Source organism: Dasypus novemcinctus, chromosome 12 (genome assembly GCF_030445035.2).
Source record: "Dasypus novemcinctus isolate mDasNov1 chromosome 12, mDasNov1.1.hap2, whole genome shotgun sequence".
NCBI classification, from domain to species: domain Eukaryota; kingdom Metazoa; phylum Chordata; class Mammalia; order Cingulata; family Dasypodidae; genus Dasypus; species Dasypus novemcinctus.
The window spans coordinates 10,426,844-10,436,130 of record NC_080684.1 but is presented as its reverse complement, the minus strand read 5'-3'; the positions used below and the strand labels follow the sequence as shown (position 1 = coordinate 10,436,130).

The 9,287-nt window shown below is 39.0% G+C and overlaps 1 long non-coding RNA gene across 5 annotated transcripts; it reads right to left on the bottom strand.

The window, feature by feature from the left end:
• Positions 1-275: 275 nt before the first annotated feature.
• LOC131280555 (uncharacterized) lies at positions 276-9,287 on the bottom strand. Of its 5 annotated transcripts, XR_009188170.2 has the most exons (6): positions 9,088-9,287; positions 8,364-8,498; positions 6,775-6,822; positions 6,618-6,692; positions 3,786-3,936; positions 276-412 (listed from the first exon to the last, which is right to left on the bottom strand). It is a non-coding gene; the product is annotated as an uncharacterized lncRNA (long non-coding RNA). The 5 variants fall into 5 exon arrangements; XR_009188172.2 differs by lacking the exon at positions 6,618-6,692 and having other exon boundaries at positions 9,107-9,287; XR_009188171.2 differs by lacking the exon at positions 6,618-6,692 and having other exon boundaries at positions 9,052-9,286.

The window sequence follows — 9,287 nt, the reverse complement described above, 5'->3', positions numbered from 1 at the left end:
GAAGTTTTAATTTTGATGGTCTAATTTATCAAATTTTTTATCTTATCACTTGTGCTTTTGATGTCCTAAGAAATCTTTGCCTAATCTAAGGTCATGAAGATTTACTCCTATGTTTCCTTATGGGATTTTTATAGTTCTGGCTCTTATATTTATGTTTCTGTCCATTTTGAATTAATTATTGTGTATGGTATGAGGTAAGTGTCTAAATTAATCATTTTGCCTATGGATATATAATTGTTCCAGCACCATTTGTTTAAAAAACAGAACAACTATCCTTTTCTTCATTGAATTTTTATTTTTTTGAGGTACCAGGGTCAGAGATTGAACCCAGGAGCTCGTATGTGGGAAGCTGGCACTTAACTGCCGAGTCACATCTGCTCTCTCCTCATTGAATATTGAGTAGCCTTGTCACCTATGTCAAAAGTAAATTGGAAAAAAAAGAGTAAATTGACCATAAATATAAAGATTTATATCGACTCAAAAGCACATTCATTACTTATTAAGTTCTAATCATTCTTAGTACTGTATATCTTCTTCTCAGAATATCTTGACTCTGTTTACCTCCTCTACTGGCTTATATGCTAACATTACCACATATTTCAATTTTCAGTAATCCCACAGGAAATCATTACTGTTTTATGCAATCCAAGATTATTTACATTTATCCATACATTAGCCATTTTTGTGCTTTTCATTCTTTCATGCATGTGAACTTGTGTGTAAGATCATTTTCTATTTCTTTTTTATTTTTTCTGTTTGTCCCTAGAGAATACCCTTTAGTGTTTCTTTTAGTTTGGGTCTGGTGGTGGTGGATTATCTTAATTTTGGTTTGTGTGAAACATCCCTGAAGAATATTTTCACTAGGCATAGAATTTTAGCTTGGCAGTTATTTTCTTTCAGGTAGTTGAAAAATTATTCATTTATCATTTGTCTTCCATTATCTTTTAAAAACATCCTTTTTATCTATGGGGTTTCATATTCTGAATATTCTCTTCCAATACTTTCTTCCAGAACACTAATTATTCCTTTAGTTTTGTCAGCTATTCAGTGAAACTTGTGTACTAAGTTCTTCATTTTGATCAAAATGATTTTCATTTCCAAAATTTATGTTGGGAGGGGGGCGTTTTTTTTTCAAATCTGTGGTTGATTAAAGATTGCTGCAAATTCTGTTACTCTTCCCATTGAGAGAGTCTAATTCCCCTCTCCTTGAATCTGGGCTGATTTAAGTAATTTTCGTTTTTTTCTATTTTTTTTAAAATATTATATTAAAAAAATATGAGGTTCCCATATTTCCCCCCACCCCCCTCACCCCAATCCTCCCACATCAACCACCTCTTTCATCATTGTGGCACATTTATTGTGTTTGGCGAATACATTTTGGAGCACTGCTGCACTGCATGGATAATGGTTTACATTGTAGTTTACACTCTCCCCCAGTCCACTCAGTGAGCCATGGCAGGACATACAGTGTTCAGCCTCTGTCCCTGCAGTACCACCCAGGACAACTCCAAGTCCTGAAAATGTCCCCACATCATATCTCTTGACCAAGAGAATTCATTCAAAGCGATGTTCTGATCCTAAAAACTTCGGTGTCTCCTTCCTGAGCCTTTGAAACACTTGTTAGGGGATGTTAGCACTCAAGATGTTCCTTTTGGGAGCCCAGTCACCATGCTGTGAAAAGCTCAAGGTATATGGAGAAGGTAGAGACTCTCACCAAGATTTCTAGCTAAGCTTCTGGCAGAGTGCCAGCATTAACTGAAGTCATGCAAATGAATCATCTTGTACACTCAACCCAGTTAACACTTCAGACAACTGTAGGCCCAGCAGACATTTTCAGCTTGTCATTAGATGTACCAGATTAGATGCGAGGCTTCTTTTTCATATCATCCTTCTCCAACTTTACTTTTTAAGCCTCAGAGATTTGAACTCCCCCCCCAACCCCTTTTTTTTTCCTTTCTCTCTTTTTAGGAGGTATTGGGGCTTGAACCCAGCACATCAGACGTGGGAAGCAGGCACCCAACCACTGAGCTACAGTCACTCCCCAAGGAAACCTCATTTTTATACATTTTCTGCCACTCTTTTATTCTTCTTTCTCTGGGCCTGAAAGTATCCATTTTAGATTATAAAAGGGGGCAGAAAATGGGGCTGAATGCACATTAATACTGTTTGAATTCATGGTAGACAACAATGTCCATAAACTGTACAAAAAATTTAAGAGTGGTTTTATTTCTTAAGACCAAAATTTATAAAGTTATCTATAGGTTAACAATGAGAACTTATGCAAATATGGAAAGTTACTGTTGGTGATTGTACTACCATATTGTGTGGACAATAACTTGCCTAACTAAATACAAATATATGGAAATACCAGGATTGGGTATTTTGCTGAACACTATAATCTTTGTTTCATCAAAGAAATATTATTTGACCCATAGCTTATATGTGATAAAATAATGAAATGTTGTTTAAACAAGATATATATTTTTCAGAGAAAACTATTTAACCCAAGAATACAAATCTAGGCATTAATAAGCTACGTTATATCTATTACAGAATTATTGTGCCTCTAGCAATGGAAGAAATTTTATCATTGATGTGGAGACAGTGGCCACGGGAGTTGCTGAGGGGAGAGGGAAGAAGAGGTGTGAGGTGGGGGCATTTTTGGGGCTTGGAGTTGTCCTCAATGATACTGCAAGGACAGATGCAGGACATTATATATCCTGCCAGAACCCACTGAGTGGACTGGGGGAGAGTATAAACTACAATGTAAACTATTATCCATGTGGTGCAGCAGTGCTCCAAAATGTATTCACCAAATGCAGTGAATGTGCCACAATGATGGAAGAGGTTGATGATGTGGGAGGAGTGGGGGGGGGATTGGGATATGGGTTATCTTTTTTAATATAACATTTTTTGTGATTATGTATCATTTTTTAAAAAGACAATTAAAAATTTTTAATAATAATTAAAAAAAGCTCTGCTATAATAGGGTTTTAACATACTAATAAACTACATTGGGAGGTTTTCTAGGGAGCCTCTGGATTTGGAAAGAAAAAAATCTTAAATAGAATTCACGACGATAATAAGCATTACTTAATGTATTATGTATAACATCTTAAGTTTATTTTACTTTGTTTTCTGTTTAACTGATAATGATTATGTTATATATTCCTTAGTACTCACCAAATATTAATTGTGCATTGGATGTTTTCCAGAAATTTTACTTTTGTTAATAAGAAATATAACATCTTTTTTTTTTCCAAAACTTAGGTGGGTAAATTCCAAAACAATATGCCCTTTCTGTATTCTAAAATAACTATCTGTTAAGCCACTATTTTCCCACATGGCATTATGCTACTGATAACAATCTCCTACACTGAGTAGTTACTAAATGCCAAGTACTATTCCAAGCACTTTAAACACATTTTCTACTTTAATCCTCACAAGAACAAAATGTGGTACTATTTTTATGCCCATTTTACAGATGAAACCAAGAGAAGTTAAATAGCCTATGTGTTTTGTGGCTGCAATATTAAATGATGTTTAATTTATGCAGTGTCAGTCTAAATAACCCATCTTATTTAAACTATAGGAGTTAGATTAGACTCCATTTTACTTTTTAATACTTTTTTTAATGACAGTAAGAGTACTGCAATTATTAACTTCGGTAGAATCCCAGATGCTAATACCCAATGGCTATGATAACTTTAAAGATTCAGATTAAATTGGTTTATTATGAAAACTTAGCCAATCAAAAATTCCAGTGTCCATGAAAAACTACCTACCGACCCTGATGAAATCTTACTGGGCTAGCCTTTTATAACCCACGTTTTCACCTCCATAGCAAAAGTCGGGAATTGTAAGGTTGAACTTCAATATTTTACGACTGCAGTATTAGAATTATGATCTCAGAACCCTCCAGCATTCTGCTTTTGTCTTAAAATGTGAAAAAAAAAAATTTTTTTTAACACACACACATTAAAATCCTTGCTGACAAAGTTATCTGTATTTTTATGTTTTATGTTTTCTAAATGATAGCTTAGCATGGAAAATGTCAAGCCATTACCTCAGCTTACTTTTAAAAAAAAATGAAACATTATATTCTTGCATTCCTTCTCTGAGTTCTCATCTGATAAACCCAAACACATACCTTCAGATAATGTATTCCCTCTCTACTATACCACTTGAAATTAAGTAACTGTTACATTGCAGAAACACATATATATCAAATTATGATCTGCTCTCTATCTTTAAAATATCCTTTGAAAAATCTTAACTTGAATAGGCTAGACAGATGATGATTCGTGATATAATTTTATCTCATAAAATAATAGAAAATCTCTTTTGGTTAACATCTCAATCAAATTCTAAATGTAACTTAACTCTAGATGGAACATACCTGGCAAATTCTGTACCTGTTATAAGTTCTTAAGAGCTATACCCAAGTATTATATTTGATCACTAGTAGTCACCAATTACAAAGAAGACTACATATAAAAGTATAGGGAAGCGGACATGGCTCAACTGCTGGAGCATCCGTCTATCATATGGAGGGTCCAGGGTTCGATCCCCAGGGCCTCCTGACCCATGTAGTGAGCTGGCCCATGCGCAGTGCTGCTACCGCACACAAGGAATGCTGTGCTACGCAGGGGTGTCCCCGCATAGGGGTTCCCTATGTGCAAGGATTGCACCCTGCAAAGAGAGCTGCCCTGTGTGAAAAAAGCGTAGCGCACCCGGGAGTGGTGCCGCACACACAGAGAGCTGATGCAGCAAGATGATGCAACAAAATGCAGTTTCCCAGTGCCACAGGATAATGCAAGTGGATGCAGAAGAACACGCAGCAAAATGGGCACAGGAGACAACAGGGGAGAAGGGGAGAGGAATAAATAAAATAAATCTTTAAAAAAAGAGAGAGGAAAAAAAAGTACCCTTATTTTTTTCTTGAGGTACTGGGAACTGAACCCAGGATGTCAGCGCTCAACCACTGAGCCACACCAGCTTCCCTGAGTTGGTTTTTTCCTTTGCTTGCTTGTTGTCCATTTTGTTTTTTTCAGGAAGCACTGGGAACCGATCTCAGGACCTCCCATATGGGAGCCACATCCTCTCCCATACACTTAAATTTTTAAGTCCTAAGTAGCCAATCACTTTTGGCTACAGTTCTGATAGATACAACAATCATTTCCTACACTACATAATTTTTGCTTTTCTATTCAGTCTTGTGTGTTTCTGTGTCTGCCATATGGTATTTTCCTTAAAAATACATAGTAACAATAAAACAAAAATTAGCTGCAATTTGAGAGCCTACTATGTGCCATGGATATTACATACACTCTTGCCAATCATCTCCACAACCCTAGAAGACAGGTATTGCTCATGGGCAAAAGCAGTATTCAGTTCTAATCCTTTGTCCTCTATTAGCCCACCAGGAGTTTCTGTGGATTGACTGGGCCACAGCTGGTGCCTTGATATGTGTGGCCATTTATCAAATGCCCTGACAAGCCTGGCATAGTAGTAAGATCTAAGAGCCAGAACCACAGCTTCAAAGCTGAACCACATCTTTCTCTTCTTTCCACTTCTTCACCCATGAGGTTATGGAAGAAAGGCTTAGGATTTGGTGGAGTCGAAACCTATCCTTTCTCTGCTCTCCTTTTGTCTCTCTTTGCCCAGGTGACACAAACAAGCCCAGTATCTTGCCCTGTCGTGAGAAGACCTAATCTATGCACCTCTATACTCAGAGAATACTTTTTCTCTCTTATTTGACCCTTGTTCTCTAATTCGGCAGATGTTATGGCAAATTTCAAGACTTGTTTGTGAACCAGGGAATAGGGTCAGGAGGGGAGGAGAGCCGTGCCATTTGCTTTGCTCTGCCTGCTGACTTTAGTGACCTCCAGTTTAAGGAAGTGGGCTTCGACCCTTCTCTGGTCCAGCTTGGAACCAGAGAGCCAGCTAACAAGGAAGAAAATTTGTCTTGTTTTGCCCCTCTTGAGCATTTTTCTCCCTCAACACTATCACAGAGGAGGAGTGCTTGGTCCAAGACCAAATTGAGGTACTCCTGGCTAAGGACCCTCCAGCACCATCTTGACACTACTGCACTGTTATAATTTTAACAAGTTATAATAGCAAACATCTGTACCACGTGCCAGGCTCCACTCTGATTTAACCTTCTCAACACATACATTGCCTCCAAAATGCAACAATTCGTTAAGAGATGGAAAAACACTACCTTCTGAATGTTGGTAGAAGTAAGAGTTAAAATATAACAAATTGTAAGTTGTGGGGATGCAGGCCTTCTTAATGCTGATATAAACTGTTTTTATCTCTCAACTGAGACTTGATCAGAAATTGCTTAGATTCATATATGGTATCATTCATTATTTGACAAAAATATTTTGAGATTTCCTTCCCTAGATTTCTGTCTTCTAAATTAATGGAAAAATTAATTAATTAATTAATTGAGGTAACATTCTATGTTCATTTTTGTGGATAAATAACTCCAATTTTTTTTTCTAAAAATGTGCTTCAGCTTGGATTAGTTTATCAAATCAAGCACTTTCTCCCACAGACATAGCATTCATGCTACAAAAGAGAAGGATGGGAAATGACGGAAGAAATCTTACTTTCTATTCATCCCCAGCACAGATTCTTACTTGTAGGTCATGAACAAGGCTGTAAACCAACTTCAGTTAAAAAGCCTACAAATAAAATCATGTTAGAGATGGGATGTCATAGAGGTTGATAGACCAGCTTACATTTTTCTAATGAAACTCCCCATACCTTGAGTTGCATGATGGATCACAGCTTCTACAGCCTGCTAGAGAAATGCTAAAATAAAAACAGGACAAAGGTAAAAACTAAGTATGGTAGAGGACATAGACAGTTCAATAAGACCTAGTTAAAAAAATGCAGGCAGAGATCAGTCAAGGACAAACCAGTTTGCTCAAAGGATACAATAGAAACTAGAAGAGATAAATAGAAGAAGCAAATGTAGACCAACTTGGGCTAAAAGAACCAAAATAAGGGAGAACAAAAAAAAAGGGGGGGTTTGGGGGGGGACTCTGTGAAATCCAGCAAAGATGTTCTGTGGCAGCCTCTATTTCGGAACATAAAACCTTATAGATGTTCCTCCATTGGCTTTGAGGCACAGTGCTCCAAGTCTCGCATTTGACAGACGCTAAGGTCAGACTCTTATGACTGCGGTAGCTTGGTTTTATTCCCTAAATATAAACATCATCCTTCTGTCTCTTAAGTGCACACAGGTGGTTGCAAAAAGCACTGAGCCAGATAGCATGAGAATAGGTGTAAATCTCTCTCTGCTAATAAGAAACAACTCAAGGCAAATGACCTGCCAGCATTAAATCAGCAGTGCCCTATTTATACCATGTTACTAAGTGCAGGAATTGGCCCATTTGCAACCGTTCTGCTAATTGGCCATTTCTAAATGTGGAAAAACATTCATTGCCATTCTTTGGGATCATTGGGATTATTGGCTCTGACTTTGGATGAGTAGGATAAACAAACCTAGTTTAAACTGAATCGACTTCTATTGCATTCCTCTGTTTTTAACATATCTCAATGCCAGGCTTTCAATTCTCATTTAGTTCTAATTGGGAACTTTTAATGGATTATCCACATTATTAGCTTTTCTCGTATGTTTTCTCATACACCTTCGCTAATGGAGAGTTTCTAAGGGTGTGTCACTTGAGGTGTTTCTGAATAACTAAATATTTGCCCTATTTTGGCAGGACTAATGAGTTCACTTGCAGATCAGGTTGTTCAGTAGATTTAGTTTTAGTTTAAATTTTGTTTTGGGCAAGGGACCAAATGCCTTGGGACTGGCCCCTTTTTTAAAGCATCAGTGACATATTTACTTAAATAATATTTGTACCACCATTAACTATGGGGGCAAGATGAACAACTTATCCACATGCCAGAGGAGAGGCTGATTCCACACTCTCTACTAAAAATTATGACATACCAAGTGAAAAAGCATTGCAATTTTTCTAGATTTCTCTTTTATGATTTTATCCCTTATGCATACCATACTAGCTTGAGATAGCAGTAGTAAAAGGCAAGAAAAGAGAGGAGTGAACAAAAGAGACATAATTTTTTCAGATTTAAATAGTGGAATATTCCTTTGGAATTAGGATAGTTCCCGCATATGGAAAATATATGCATAACTGATAAAATTTTTAAATTTTTATTTTTGTATGTAATTACAACTCATTTCCTAAACCTTTCTGCAACATAATCCGCCCTTTCTGTAATATAACCAAGAGTGGGAAATGAGGTGAGCAGGGGAAGCTGCAATAAACCAAATGAGAAGATATACGGTGTATTTATACTCTAGTGCTCACGAACTTCACCTCAAAGACGGTCCTTCGGCTTTTCAATCAGTCTCTGTCTTCTATGTTTATGATGGCATAGAGGCAGCAGATTAGAAAGGAAGACAAGGCTGCGGTGAGCAGCAGCACGATGGCCTTAGAAGTGCAGGTGGACAGCTGCACAAAGAAGGAAGAGTCGGAGACAAGGTCACAACAGAACCGGGACCTCAGAATTAGGCACCCACGTTCGTCTAGCATATGGACAAACAAATCAACATAGCCAAAGGATGGAATGTCCTTTACAGGGCGCTAAGACGTTGAGATAGGTAATTAGAAGTCGTGAAAGACCTTTCGGTGATGGAATAACATGATTAAATTTAAATTTTCATTTTAATCAGGCAGGCAAGAAGTACTTAGCAAGCACCCTGCTTCCGGGGCTAGTGCTGCAGCCACGGAGGTCACCAAGCCCCGCTCCCCGAGTCGTGGGGTTTTTACTGTGCAGGAGAGATGACAGAGGGAGGCCAGCCTGGAGGCAGGTGCTGGGGCGAGCGGAGCAACGCCTTCAATACACAAGATGTCAAAGGGCTGGAAACGACAAGACTCAGGGCTGACTGAATATGAAAGTGCCCCCCCCCTCCCCGCCCAGGACCTCGTGGAGCCGGTCGGCTCCCTTCAGGGGTCCCTGGCCTCCTCTCACTAGGAAAGACGGGCCTAGAAAACTCTGCCTCACCCCCACTCCCAGAATCTGCCCTCCAGGGAAGAGCACCGTGTCCACGGCGACGTACTCCTGACCCCTGAAGATGGCGGCGGCCCGGGCGTCCTCGACGCGCTCCCGACCCCCCGGAGATGGCGGCGGCCCGGGCGTCCTCGACGTGCTCCTGACCCCCCGAAGATGGCGGCGGCCCGGGCGTCCTCGACGTGCTCCTGACCCCTGAAGATGGCGGCGACGCGCTCCCGACCCCCCGA